Raw genomic sequence first — 15,170 nt, 5'->3', positions numbered from 1 at the left:
TTGTAGCAGTTACCTGTCAGAGCTGGGGATTAGCAGTGCTACTACCTTTAAGGACTTCTCACATTTTTTCCAAAAATATATTTATTTTTAAAAACAAAAATCAGGTAAGCTTTTTGCAGTCTAATTTTCCAGGAACAAGCCAGAATTTGGCTTCCAGCCTATCAGAAAGGTTGGACAGCAATAATTTCACACAGAAGTCACCTCTCCCTGCAGGAGACAGACAACATTTTGCTTGGTCGCACACACTTAATTCTCTAAATCTGGTTGGTACTTCTGTCATCATTGTATTCCGTCCCAGGGATCTGGCATGCAAGAGAATCCATCTCTAAAATTCAAAGTTTCCAAACTGAGATGTGCGGTTGTTGTTCTTGAGTTGGGATTTATAACCAATTCAATCATTAATCATTTGTTCCCGGCTTTTGGGGTCACTGCTGAGCCCAGTAGCTCCTTCTCCATCGCTGGGTCCTAAACCTTCCACATCTTCCTTCTGCTTCTCACGGGCTTCCAGTTCCTTCCTAATGCTCTCAAGCTCCTCAATGTCGCCGAGCTTGAGCTCCAGGCAGGTTGGTTTCCGTTGCAGCATATTGAAGTCACCCAAGGCTTCAGGGGAGCCAGAGCCCAGTGAGCTGTGGGCTGGTAAAATGTCAGGAGAGGAAAAGCTGCGGGTGCCAAGCCTCAGCTACAAACAGATGAATCGGTCCACAGGATTATCCACAGGATCTAAGGGTCCTCAATGGGTAAGTCGTTCATTAATCAGATGTGTCCTGTGCTGAGCTATAGGAGTTTAAAGTCACTGTTGAAATCTCTTTTCAGGCCTCTGCAGTTCCCCAGAACCTCAACTCCCACCATGACTCCATTGCTGCACAGCCCGAACGACCATCATTTTCATATTTTTAAGATTGAGTAGTCCTTCAATTTCCCCTCCATACATTCCAAAGACTGAGTTTCTATTGTGTCACTAGCCTCTGTTATCTTCAGATAACACTGTTTGTAAATACTTTGTAAATACTTGTAAATACTCCTGTTTTTCCACGGAACTCATTTGTACACTCAGTCTTAGCAGGAGCTGGGTGTTCCATATGTTCAGTTCAGTTCAGCGTCTGCTGCAGGCGCCTATGGTTCTGTGGTTCTCAACGGCTCTTCCTTTCATTGGGTAGCGGGCAAGTCTTTAGGGTTTTTAGGACAGAGGTGTTTGTGCTTTAGTGGCTACTGTTCCCAGAAGAGTGGATTGATCGCAGTTTCTCCTGAGTTCTGATTCTTGCTCATCCCAGCATCTGCTCAGTGGGTCAATAATCTACTATTTTGTCTTTGCACCTAGAGATTTTCCTTCACTTTTATTTCCAGACAAGAGTTGGTGAGGGGAAACTTGTGCCCCTAGCCTCACATTTTGTCTAGCACTTTTGGGGCACGGTTTGCTTTTTTTTCATATTATTACCGTATTACTCAACATGTCTGTATTTTATACAGCCTTTCTTACTAATTGCCATGTTGCCTTGCTTTTCTGTGCTTCTCACAGTTTTGATGACATGAATATTTTGGTTTGCTTTGATTTTTTTCATATTTGTGAGCATTCAGTAGACTATATCTTGGCTGAACACTATTTTTCTATACAACATATATTTGTTGAAGAAAATATTTTTTATCCTTGACTTCATTGAAAAATCTTGATACTTGATAGACATGTTTCACATGTGACAGTTTATTATCATAATAAGAAAGATTTGTAAAAAATATAACCAAATAAACCAATAATCCAAACAACAGAATAATATAATAATTCAATTGAAGCAGGATATGAAAAAATACCTTGAAATCATAAGATATTTTGTACTCAGAATGAAATGTTTAAGAAATTTTTGTATATTTGGTTTATTTCAAAATACCATTTTCTTTCTTTTTTCTTTTTTAAGGAAAGAAGGAAGGAAGGAGAGAGAAAGAAGGATGGAGGAAGAAAGAGAGAAAATCTTTTTAAAGATTTATTTGTTTAATTTATGTATATGAGTACACTGTAGCTGTCTTCAGATAAACCAGAAGAAGGCATCAGATCATACTGCAGATGGTTGTGAGCCACCATGTGATTGCTGGGAATTGAACTCTGGACCTTTGGAAGAGCAGTTGTTGCTCTTAACCACTAAGCTATCTCTCCAGCCCTCAAAATGCCATTTTCATTGTACACTATTCTTAGATTTACAAGGAATTTGCCAACCTATTATAACAGAGTCTCAAGTGCTGTGTCAATTTCTTTGGTTTTATGATCAGGATTTAGCTTGGCATGTCTGTTAAGAATGAGTAACCAGTATCAGAGCACAAGGACTTTACATTTAACTTGTATTTCGTAAAATTTCCCACATGCTATCTTTTATCTTCTATCTTCTGAAATGAAATCTAGTATCCCATTTTAATCTCTGGTTCCCTCCAAAAGTTTCACAGATATCTTTATTTCTAGAGTTTATGTGTTTGTCTGGTTATTACCAATGACTCCTAATATATAAAATTAGGAAATATAGACTGTTGGTGTACCCCTCAATTTTCTCTCTAAAACTGAGTGTGGAACAGTATTGTTGAAAACACCTCACAACTAGGACACAGGATTCAGATAATTTGAGTTGGATAGTACCTGAAAGACTTCCTACAGTCTAGCTTCCATGGTTTCAGAAAACAGTGAACAAGCTCTTAAGGGAGGTTAAATAATCCATAGTGCTCCACTGTTTCAACAGCACAAAAAATTACCAGCAGGGCAAAATATCCAAAAAGCTGCAATAATGGGCACTCACATATTTGTGGTAACCAATAGCTGTCTATTTGGACTTAAGGCTCTCTTATCATGAGAGAAATCATGCTTGGTCCTAGCAACTTAGTGAACTTTCCAGGGCTAGTGTGGTTCACTTGCTATGATAATAACGTGTTACTTTTATAACCCCTGAAACCAGCATACAGTTCAGATACAATGGGGTTTCAAGAATACGAACTTGCAACTTTGAGTGAGGAGTTCATTGATTCTTATGGGAAAGTTTGTACCATCCTAGGACATAGGTAATTCAATTCATAGATGGTTTTAATCTTTAGGAGGAAATTTATTTCATTTAGTCTGCTGCAAACAATAATGTAGCTGTATCTACAAGGAAGAAAATGATGACTGCTTTTAATACACACTTTGATAGTTAAGAATTTGATTTTCTATTTCATGGTTGGAAACACAACAATACCGTGACTGTTCTTAACTCAGGGTTTGAAAATTATGAATTTGATTTCCTTTTGCACAGTGAGAAACACAACAATACTATCCCAACTCTATTATTTTTGAGTCAGAGACATTAATGTAAAGGAATATACAAGGTATCTCTACATGGTGATCTACAATGTGCCAAGTTCTATGGATCTTAAAGACACTGTAAGTTTTGAAGTAAAAGAAGATATTTGGATTTAAGTTTAATATAAAGAAAATAAATCAATGCACAGTTTCTCCATTTGCATTTCCATATTTTAGTTTATATTCCAGAAAACATTATAGAAACCACTGAGAGTAATAATTCTCATAATCGTGAAATGGTTTTAATGTGTAATAAAAGTTATATTCATTTGTAATCCTTTGAATGAGCCTGTCTTGTATTTTGCTACTTTCCTTCCTTACAATAAAGTGTTGAGTATGTATTATGGATTTTGATGAATGTATTTAATGTAACAAAAAGTCTTAATTAGGTCAATGACTTCATTAAGACACATCAAATGGACTTTTAAAGCATCCTTGTGTGTGTGTATATCTCTGTGTGTACTATGATTTTCCTGGGAATTATTTGTGTATTCTAAGTGAGAAAGAAACATTGATTTTATAGCATATTATGCCAGAAAAAATATGAATCAATTTATATCATTCTACAATACAGGGGTGGATTATTTTGCAACAAATAACCAAGGCAAATTGGTTTTATTGGCAACACTGCCAAGCAGCCTCAATTTGAATCATAGGTGGTATCTTAGTTAGGGTTTTTACTGCTTTGGGATACATGATGAACAGAAAGAAAATTGGTAAGGAAATGGTTTATTTATTTTACACTTTCATATTGCTCTGCATCAGTGAAGGCAATCAGAACAGAAACTCACAAAATGTAGGAACTTGGAGGCAGGATCTGAAGTAGAGGAAATGTAGGGATGATTTTGACTAGCTTGTTTCCCTTGGCTTGTTCAGCTTGTTTTCCTATAGATCTCAGGAGCACCAGACAGTGGATAGAATGAGCCACATGACCTGGGCCCTCTCCCATGAATCACTAATTACAAAAACACTTTATAGATGGATCTATTGGAGGCATTTTGAAGTTCCCTCTTTTCAGTTAACTCTAGTTTGTGTGGCAAATTGACATAAGACTAGTCAGCACAGGTGGTCACTAGCAAACACAAATCTTTCATTCCAAGTTTAACTACTAACCTAGCTTCTGGACAAGATTTAAAAAAAAAATCACGCACCAATTCTTTCTGACTTGTATTAATGCTATAAATAAAAATTAGACGTTGGATACAAAAAGGTTAAAGAGATAAAAAGCTCAAAGAAGCTGATGCCTGTAGGTATGATATTTGATATAGATGAAAAAACGTCATTGTGATGTTTGTATTAGGTACTATTTGATCCAGGTGTTTTTTTGAAGAGCCAAGTCATAAGGACAATGTCTGAATATGCCCTTTGGATTGCATCAGCTTCAGGGACAAGACCCATGACCTTGCAGCAGTTTTTATAAGGCGAGGAATCTGCATACAGACAAGTCCTTGGAAAAATAGTTGGCAATACAATCAGGTATTAACACAGGTGGAAATTAATAAACTAGATGCAAACCCTTGGATAGTTGGAAGCTCTTTGCCTCTTGGCTCGTGAATAAACTAGGTATTTAGATGTTGATTGGTGGGGCCAAGGCAATTCAGTATAACACATTCTTTCCATAAGAGTACAGGATAGGTATTAACCTAGTTCTGGCTGGTCTGGTGTGTCAATAAGTTTGCAATCTTAGATTTACACAATACATTCATATGTGCATATACTTTAATTTTCATTGATATATTCACTTTATGCTTCATTTCAACTATAAACAATTAGTTTTTATTAATCAGTTGTGTGTATGTGCCCAGATTCATTTTAATTTTTCTTTTTATTTAAACTCTTGACAAAACGGGAGCTTTCCAGTTTGCGTCTGTGTCTGGAACTGGTCCACTGCCACAGGGCTCCATACCCAGATAGATAGTCTCCTAGGAGTGCTGATAGGCCTGTGAACACAGGTAGGACCACCAAAGGAACCCAGCTGGAACCCTCAGGACACAGGAAACAAATAGCTGCCTGAGACAGGAAACTTCTGATTTCCATCTGTGCCCAGAGCTGATTCTGTGCCACAGTGTTACATACACACATACTTCCAGGAGAGAGCTGGACTCCCAAGAATGCCTATACATCTGCAAGCACAGGTAAGACCATCACTTCTCTTCAAATTCTTGGCCCAAGAGGGACACTCCCAGAACCATCAGGACACAGGAACCAAGGACCAGCTGGGGACAAAATTCTTCTGGTTTTTGTCTACATCCCAGAGCTAACCCTGCACCATAGCTTGCCATATCTAAATTCCTCCAGGAAATAACTGGTTGGCTAGGAGTACTGACAAACAGGCTTGCAGGAGGGACAAGCCACAGTCAGAGACAGTAAGACCAGCTAACAACAGAGATAACTAGATGGCAAATGACAAACTCAAGAACATAAGTGAAAGAAAGATGAAATTTCAAGACCTGTAAGTCATGTAAAGTACTCAGAAATTGCTGGTTGTTTGTGAGCCTAGAGGCTGCCTGGGGCTGAGAACAAAACAGAACAGACAGGGCTGGTGTTAAGATATTCCTAAGAACAGCTTGACTGTAAAAATGAAAAAATGCAAGGACGCAGGCAAGGCTATCTTGTCTGGGTCAACACCACCTCCCCTCTGTCTACTGCCCCTTGACGCTGGGTAAAGTCATACATCAACTGGTTGCTATGTGAACAATGATAAGCCCCCAGCTCACAGGAACAAAGTCCTGATGTCCTTTTGCTGACATGTAATCTTTCTGTTAATGTTTGAATAAGCCAATAGTGTGTCGCTATGCTGAATTCCACACCCCTAATCCCCTTACCCCATAAAAACCCCTAGTTTTCGAGCCTCGGGGTTGAATCCACTGTCTCCTGCGTGAGATACTTTTCCACACAGAGCTCTGTCATTAAACTGCCTCATGTGTTTACAACAAGAAAGGATTCTCGTGTTTCTTTTGGGTTTTCTCTCTCTCTCCTGGGGGTCCCCGAAAGGGGGGTCTTACAATAAGCAACAGAAACCAAGGCTATTTGGATTACCAGAACTCAGTTCTTCCACCACAGTGAGCCCTGTTTACCCCAAAACACCAAAAAAGCAGGATTGTGATTTAAAAACACATCCCATGATGATGACAGTGGACTTTAAGAATGACATAAATAACTCCCTTAAAGAAATACAAGAGAACACAGGTAAACTAACACAAAACATTCAGGAAATCCAGTACACAATGAGAAGATGAAACCTAAGGATAATAGGTATAAAGAGAGTGAAGATTCCTAACTTAAAGGGCTAGTAAATATCTTCAACAAAATTATAGAAGAAAATTTCTCTAACTATTGAAAGAGATGACCATGAACATATAAGAAACCTACAGAACTCCAAATGAATTAGACCAGAAGAGAAATTCCTTCCACCACATAATAATTAAAACACCAAATACACAGAACAAAGAAAGAGTATTAAAAGCAGTAAGGGAAAAAGGTCAAGTAACATGTAAAGATAAACCTATCAGAATTATACCAGACTTATCAACAGAGACTTTGAAAGCTTGAAGATCCTGGGCAGATCTCATATAGACCATAAGAAAACACAAATGCCAACCCAGTCTACTCTACCCAGCAAAATCTAAGTTAACATGCATGGAGAAACCAATTTATTCCATGACTTAACCAAATTTACACAACATTTTCCTACAAATCCAGCCCTACAAAGTATAATAGATGGAAAACAAAACACAAGGAGGGAAGCTACACACTAGAAAAAGCAAGAAAGTAATCTTCTTTCAACAAACCCAAAAGAAGATAATGACACAAACATAAAAATAGCATTAAAATAACAGGAAGCAACAATCACTATTCTTTAATATGTCTTAACATCAATGGACCCAATTCCCCAATAAAAAGACATAGACTAACAGATTATGTAAACAGGACCCAGCATTTTGCTGCATATAGAAAACACATCTCAGTGTCAAAGACAAACACTTCCTCAAAATCAAGTGCTGGGAAATTTTCCAAGCAAATGGTCCCAAGAAACAAGTTGGAGTAGGGATTCTATTATTGGATATTATCAACTTTCAACCAAAGGTCATCAAAGAAGATAAGAAAGGACACTTCATACTCATCAAAGAAAAAAATTCACCAAGATGAACTCTCAATTCTGAGTATCTATGCTCCAAATGCAAGGGCACCCACATCATAAAAGAAACTTTACTAAAGCTAAGTACACACATTGAGCCTCACACAATGATTGTGGGGGACTTCAACACCCCACTCTCATCAATGGAAAGACAATGGAAATACAAACTAAACAGAGGCACAGTGAAACTAACAGAAGTTTTGGACCAAATGGATTTAACAGATATCTATAGAACATTTCATCCTAAATCAAAATGATATACCTTATTTTCAGTACTGCATGGTACCTTCTCCAAAATTGACAATATAGTTGTCACAAAACAGACCTCAACAGATATAAGAAAATTGACATAATCCCATACCTCCTATGAGATCACTATGGATTAAGGCTGTTCTTAAATACCAAGAAAAAAAAGGCAACAGAAAACCCACATACACATGGAAGCTGAACAATGCTCTACTCAATGATAACTTGGTCAAGGAAGAAAGAAAGAAATTAAAGACTTTTTAGAATTTAATGAAAATGCAGGTTAAACATATCCAAACATATGGGACACAATGAAAGCAGGGCTAGAGGAAAACTCATGGCTCTAACTGTCTCCAAAAAGAAACTGGAGAGAGCTTACACTAGCAGCTTTACAACACACCTGAAAGCTCTAGAACAAACAGAAACAAATACACCCAAGAGGAGTAGACAGCAGGAAATAATCAAACTCAGGGCTGAAAACAACCAACTAGAAACAAAAAGAACTAAACAAAGAATCAAAAAATTAGGAGCTGGTTCTTAAGAAAATCAACAAGGTAGAGAAACCAATAGCCAGATTAACCAGAGGGCAAAGAGACAGTATCCAAAGTAGCAAAATCAGAAATGAAAGGGGAGACATAACAACAGAACCCAAGGAAATCCAAAACATCATCAGATCCTACTACAAAGGCTATGCTCAACAAAACTGGAAAACTTGGATGAAATGTAGAATTTTCTAGACAGATACCAGGTACTAAGGTTAAATCAGGATCAAATTAACGATCTAAAGAGTCCCACATCCTCTAAAGAAATAGAAGCACTCATTAATAGTCTCATAACCAAGAAAAGCCGAGGACAAGTTGGATTTAGTGCAGAGTTCTATCAGAACTTCAAAGAAGACCTAATTCCAATTCTCCTCAAACTATTTCACAAAATAGAAACAGAAGGTACTCTACTCAATTCATTCTGTGAAGCCACAATTATTCTGATACCTAAACCACATAAAGACCCAACAAAGATAGAGAACTTCAAACCAATTTCCTTTATGAATATCGATGCAAAAATAGTCAATAAAATTAGTGCAAACGGAATCCAACAACACATCAAAAAGATCATCCATCATGATCAAGTAGGGTTTGTTCGAGGGATGCATGAATGATTTAATATACAGAAATCCATCAGTGTAATCCACAATATAAGGAAACTCAAAGACAAAAACCACATGATCTTCTCATTAGATGCTGAAAAATCATTTGACAAAATCCAACATCCATTCATGATAAAAGTCTTGAATATATCAGGAACTCAAGACCCATACCTAAGCATAATAAAAGCAATATACAGCAAACCAGTAGCCAACATCAAACTGAATGGAGAGACACTTGAAACAATCCCACTAAAATCAGGGACTAGACAAGGCTGCCCACTTTCTCCCTACCTAGGCAATATAGTACTTGAAGTTCTAGCCAGAACAATTAGACAACAAAAGGAGATCAAGGGGATACAAATGGAAAAGAAGACGTCAAAATATCACTATTTTCAGTTGATATGATAGTATATATAAGTGACCCTAAAAATTCCACCACAGAACTCCTAAACCTGATAAACAGCTTCAGTGCAGTAGCTGGATATAAAATTAACTCAAGCAAATCAGTGGCCTTTCTCTAAACAAAGGATAAACAGGCTGAGAAAGAAATTAGGCAAATAACACCTTTACTCTTCACAATAGCCACAAATAATGTGAAATACCTTGGTGTGACTCTAAGGAAGTGAAAGATCTGTATGACAAGAACTTCAAGTCTCTGAAGAAAGAAATCTAAGAAGATCTCAGAAGATGAAAATATCTTCCATGCTATCTTGCCGAAAGCAATCTATGGATTCAATGCAATCCCCATCAAAATTCCAACTCAATTCTTCACAGAGATAGAAAGGAAATTTGCAAATTCATCTAGAATAACAAAAAACCTAGGATAGCAAAAACTATTCTCAACAATAAAAGAACCTCTGGTGGAATCACCATGCCCGAACTCAACCTGTACTACAGAGCAATTGTGATAAAAAACTGCATGGTACCTGTACAGCGAAAGACAGATAGATCAATGGAATAGAATTGAAGACCCAGAAATGTACCCACACACCTATGATCACTTGGTCTTTGACAAAGGAGTTAAAACCATCCAGAGGAAAAAAGACAGTATTTTCAACAAATGGTGCTGACTCTGCTGGTGGTTATCATGTAGAAGAATGTGAATTGACCCATTCTTATCTCCTTGTACAAAGCTCAAGTCTAAGTGGATCAAGGAACTCCACATACAACCAGAGACACTGAAACATAGAGGAGAAAGTGGGGAAAAACCTCGAAGATATGGGTGCAGGGGCATAATTCCTGAACAGAATAGCAAAGGCTTGTGCTGTAAGATCAAGAATTGACAAATGGGACCTCATAAAATTGCAAAGCTTCTGTAAGGCAATAAACACTGTCAATAAGACAAGAAGGCCACCAATAGATTGGGAAAGGATATTTACCAATTTTAAATCAGATAGGGGACTCATATTCAGTATATACAAAGAACTCAAGAAGATGGACTCCACAAAAACAAATAATCTTATTAAAATATGGGGTAGAAAGCTAAACAAATAACTGTTACCTGAGGAATAACAAATGCCTGAGAAGCACCTGAAAAATTGTTAATCATCAGGGAACTGCAAATCAAAACAACCCTGAAATTCCACCTCATGCCAGTCAGAATGACTAAGATAAAACACTCAGATGCTGGCGAGGATTTGGAGAAAGATGAACAGTCCTACATTGCTGGTGGGATTACAAGCTTGTACAACCACTCTAGAAATCAGTTTGGTGGTTCCTCAGAAAGTTGGACATAGTACTACCTGAAGATCTAGCAGTACTTCTCCTGGGCATATACCCAGAAGATGTTTCAGCTTGTAATAAGGACTCATGCTCTACTATGTTCATAGCAGCCTTATTTATAATAGCCAGAAGCTGGAAAGAACCCAGATGTCCCTCAATAGAGGAATGGATACAGAAAATGTGGTACATTCACAGAATGGAGTACTGTTCACCTATTGAAAACAATGAATTTATGAAAATCTTGGACAAGTGGATGTATCTTGAGGATATTATCCTGAGTGAGGTAACCAAGTCACAAAAGAACTCACATGATATGCACTCACTGATAAGTGAATATTAGCCCAGAAATTTAAAATACCCAACATACGGGCCTCAGCCTCAGCAGCAGCGGTCGCCATCTTGGTTCCAGGACTCAGCAGAACTTAGGAAATTAGTCTGAACAGGTTAGAGGGTGCGCCAGAGAACCGGACAGCTTCTGGGACGGGCAGAAGCACAGAGCCGCTGAGGCAGCAGCCTGGGCGTGCCACAGACAACCGGCCACCATCCGGACCAGAGGACAGGTGTCCGCCTGGCTTGGGAGGCGGCCTCAGCCTCAGCAGCAGCGGTCGCCATCTGGGTTCCGGGACTCCGTGGGACCTAGGAAATTAGTCTGAACAGGTTAGAGGGTGTGCAAGAGAACCGGACAGCTTCTGGGACGGGCGGAAGCACAGAGCCGCTGAGGCAGCAGCCTGGGCGGGCCGCAGACAACCGGCCACCATCCGGACCAGAGGACAGGTGTCCGCCTGGCTTGGGAGGCGGCCTCAGCCTCAGCAGCAGCGGTCGCCATCTTGGTTCCGGGACTCAGCAGAACTTAGGAAATTAGTCTGAACAGGTTAGAGGGTGCGCCAGAGAACCGGACAGCTTCTGGGACGGGCGGAAGCACAGAGCCGCTGAGGCAGCAGCCTGGGCAGGCCGCAGACAACCGGCCACCATCCGGACCAGAGGACAGGTGTCCGCCTGGCTTGGGAGGCGGCCTCAGCCTCAGCAGCAGTGGTCGCCATCTTGGTTTCGGGACTCAGCAGAACTTAGGAAATTAGTCTGAACAGGTTAGAGGGTGCGCCAGAGAACCGGACAGCTTCTGGGACGGGCAGAAGCACAGAGCCGCTGAGGCAGCAGCCTGGGCGGGCCGCAGACAACCGGCCACCATCTGGACCAGAGGACAGGTGTCCGCCTGTCTTGGGAGGCGGCCTCAGCCTCAGCAGCAGCGGTCGCCATCTTGGTTCCGGGACTCAGCAGTACTTAGGAAATTAGTCTGAACAGGTTAGAGGGTGCGCCAGAGAACCGGACAGCTTCTGGGACGGGCGGAAGCACAGAGCCGCTGAGGCAGTACTCTTGGCGGACCGCAGACAGCCGGCCACCGTCCGGACCAGAGGACAGGTGTCCCCTGGCTCGGGAGACGGCCTCAGCCTCAGCAGCAGCGGTCGCCATCTTGGTTCCAGGACTCCCTGGATCTTAGGATTTTAGTCTGCACAGGTGAGAGTCTGCACCACAGAAGCTGACAGCTTCTGGGAACTGCCAAAGCAACACAGCTTCTGAGAGAGGCCCTGTTTTGGGCCTTCTTCTTCGACCAGGAGGAGGTCCAAAAACAAGATATCTGCGCACCTTCCCTGTAAGAGAGCTTGCCAGCAGAGAGTGCTCTGAGCACTGAAACTCAGAGGAGAGAATCTGTCTCCCAGGTCTGCTGAGAGACGGTAACAGAATCACCAGAAGAACAATCTCTAAACAGAGTCAACTATAACTACTAACTCCAGAGATTACCAGATGGCGAAAGGTAAACGTAGGAATCCTACTAACAGGAACCAAGACCACTCACCATCATCAGAACCCAGCACTCCCACTTCGCCCAGTCCAGGGCACCCCAACACACCCGAAAACCTAGACCTAGATTTAAAAGCATATCTCATGATGATGGTAGAGGACATCAAGAAGGACTTTAATAAATCACTTAAAGAAATACAGGAGAACACTGCTAAAGAGTTACAAGTCCTTAAAGAAAAACAGGAAAACACAATCAAACAGGTAGAAGTCCTTACAGAAAAAGAGGAAAAAACATACAAACAGGTGATGGAAATGAACAAAACCATACTAGACCTAAAAAGGGAAGTAGAAACAATAAAGAAAACTCAAAGTGAGGCAACACTGGAGATAGAAACCCTAGGAAAGAAATCTGGAACCATAGATTTGAGCATCAGCAACAGAATACAAGAGATGGAAGAGAGAATCTCAGGTGCAGAAGATTCCATAGAGAACATCGGCACAACAATCAAAGAAAATGGAAAATGCAAAAAGATCCTAACTCAAAATATCCAGGAAATCCAGGACACAATGAGAAGACCAAACCTACGGATAATAGGAGTGGATGAGAATGAAGATTTTCAACTCAAAGGACCAGCAAACATCTTCAACAAAATTATTGAAGAAAACTTCCCAAATATAAAGAAAGAGATACCTATGAACATACAAGAAGCCTACAGAACTCCAAATAGACTGGACCAGAAAAGAAATTCCTCCCGACACATAATAATCAGAACAACAAATGCACTAAATAAAGATAGAATACTAAAAGCGGTAAGGGAAAAAGGTCAAGTAACATACAAAGGCAAGCCTAACAGAATTACACCAGATTTTTCACCAGAGACTATGAAAGCCAGAAGAGCCTGGACAGATGTTATACAGACACTAAGAGAACACAAATTCCAGCCCAGGCTACTATACCCAGCCAAACTCTCAATTACCATAGATGGAGAAAACAAAGTATTCCACGACAAAACCAAATTCACACATTATCTCTCCATGAATCCAGCCCTTCAAAGGTTAATAACAGAAAAAAACCAATACAAGAACGGGAACAATGCCCTAGAAAAAACAAGAAGGTAATCCCTCAACAAACCTAAAAGAAGACAGCCACAAGAACAGAATGCCAACTTTAACAACAAAAATAACAGGAAGCAACAATTACTTTTCCTTAATATCTCTTAACATCAATGGTCTCAACTCCCCAATAAAAAGACATAGACTAACAAACTGGCTACACAAACAAGACCCAACATTTTGCTGTTTACAGGAGACACATCTCAGAGAAAAAGATAGACACTACCTCAGAATAAAAGGCTGGAAAACAATTTTCCAAGCAAATGGTATGAAGAAACAAGCTGGAGTAGCCATCCTAATATCTAATAAGATTGACTTCCAACCCAAAGTCATCAAAAAAGACAAGGAGGGGCACTTTGTTCTCATCAAAGGTAAAATCCTCCAAGAGGAACTCTCAATTCTGAATATCTATGCGCCAAATATAAGGGCAGCCACATTCATTAAAGAAACTTTAGTAAAGCTCAAAGCACACATTGCACCTCACACAATAATAGTGGGAGACTTCAACACACCACTTTCACCAATGGACAGATCATGGAAACAGAAACTAAACAGGGACACACTGAAACTAACAGAAGTGATGAAACAAATGGATCTGACAGATATCTACAGAACATTTTATCCTAAAACAAAAGGATATACCTTCCTCTCAGCACCTCATGGTACCTTCTCCAAAATTGACCACATAATAGGTCACAAAACAGGCCTCAACAGATTCAAAAATATTGAAATTGTCCCATGTATCCTATCAGATCACCATGCACTAAGGCTGATCTTCAATAACAAAATAAATAACAGAAAGCCAACACTCACGTGGAAACTGAACAACACTCTTCTCAATGATACCTTGGTCAAGGAAGGAATAGAGAAAGAAATTAAAGACTTTTTAGAGTTTAATGAAAATGAAGCCACAACGTACCCAAACCTATGGGACACAATGAAAGCATTTCTAAGAGGGAAACTCATAGCTCTGAGTGCCTCCATGAAGAAACGGGAGAGAGCACATACTAGCAGCTTGACAACACATCTAAAAGCTCTAGAAAAAAAGGAAGCAAATTCACCCAAGAGGAGTAGACGGCAGGAAATAATCAAACTCAGGGGTGAAATCAACCAAGTGGAAACAAGAAGAACTATTCAAAGAATTAACCAAACGAGGAGTTGGTTCTTTGAGAAAATCAACAAGATAGATAAACCCTTAGCTAGACTCACTAGAGGGCTCAAAGACAAAATCCTAATTAACAAAATCAGAACTGAAAAGGGAGACATAACAACAGATCCTGAAGAAATCCAAAACACCATCAGATCCTTCTACAAAAGGCTATACTCAACAAAACTGGAAAACCTGGACGAAATGGACAAATTTCTGGACAGATACCAGGTACCAAAGTTGAATCAGGATCAAGTTGACCTTCTAAACAGTCCCATATCCCCTAAAGAAATAGAAGCAGTTATAAATAGTCTCCCAGCCAAAAAAAGCCCAGGACCAGACGGGTTTAGTGCAGAGTTCTATCAGACCTTCAAAGAAGATCTAATTCCAGTTCTGCACAAACTTTTTCACAAGATAGAAGTAGAAAGTACTCTACCCAACTCATTTTATGAAGCCACTATTACTCTGATACCTAAACCACAGAAAGATCCAACAAAGATAGAGAACTTCAGACCAATTTCTCTTATGAATATCGATGCAAAAATCCTCAATA

At 39.8% G+C, this 15,170-nt stretch overlaps 1 pseudogene; it reads right to left on the bottom strand.

Moving 5' to 3' along the window:
- Nucleotides 1-308: 308 nt before the first annotated feature.
- Gm29748 lies at nt 309-676 on the bottom strand (annotated as a pseudogene).
- Between the last annotated feature and the right edge of the window lie 14,494 nt (nt 677-15,170).

The sequence above is a fragment of the Mus musculus genome, chromosome 17 (assembly GCF_000001635.26).
Source record: "Mus musculus strain C57BL/6J chromosome 17, GRCm38.p6 C57BL/6J".
In the NCBI taxonomy this organism is placed as follows: domain Eukaryota; kingdom Metazoa; phylum Chordata; class Mammalia; order Rodentia; family Muridae; genus Mus; species Mus musculus.
The sequence above is the reverse complement of the archived record's forward strand: the minus strand, read 5'-3'. Positions and strand labels throughout refer to the sequence as shown.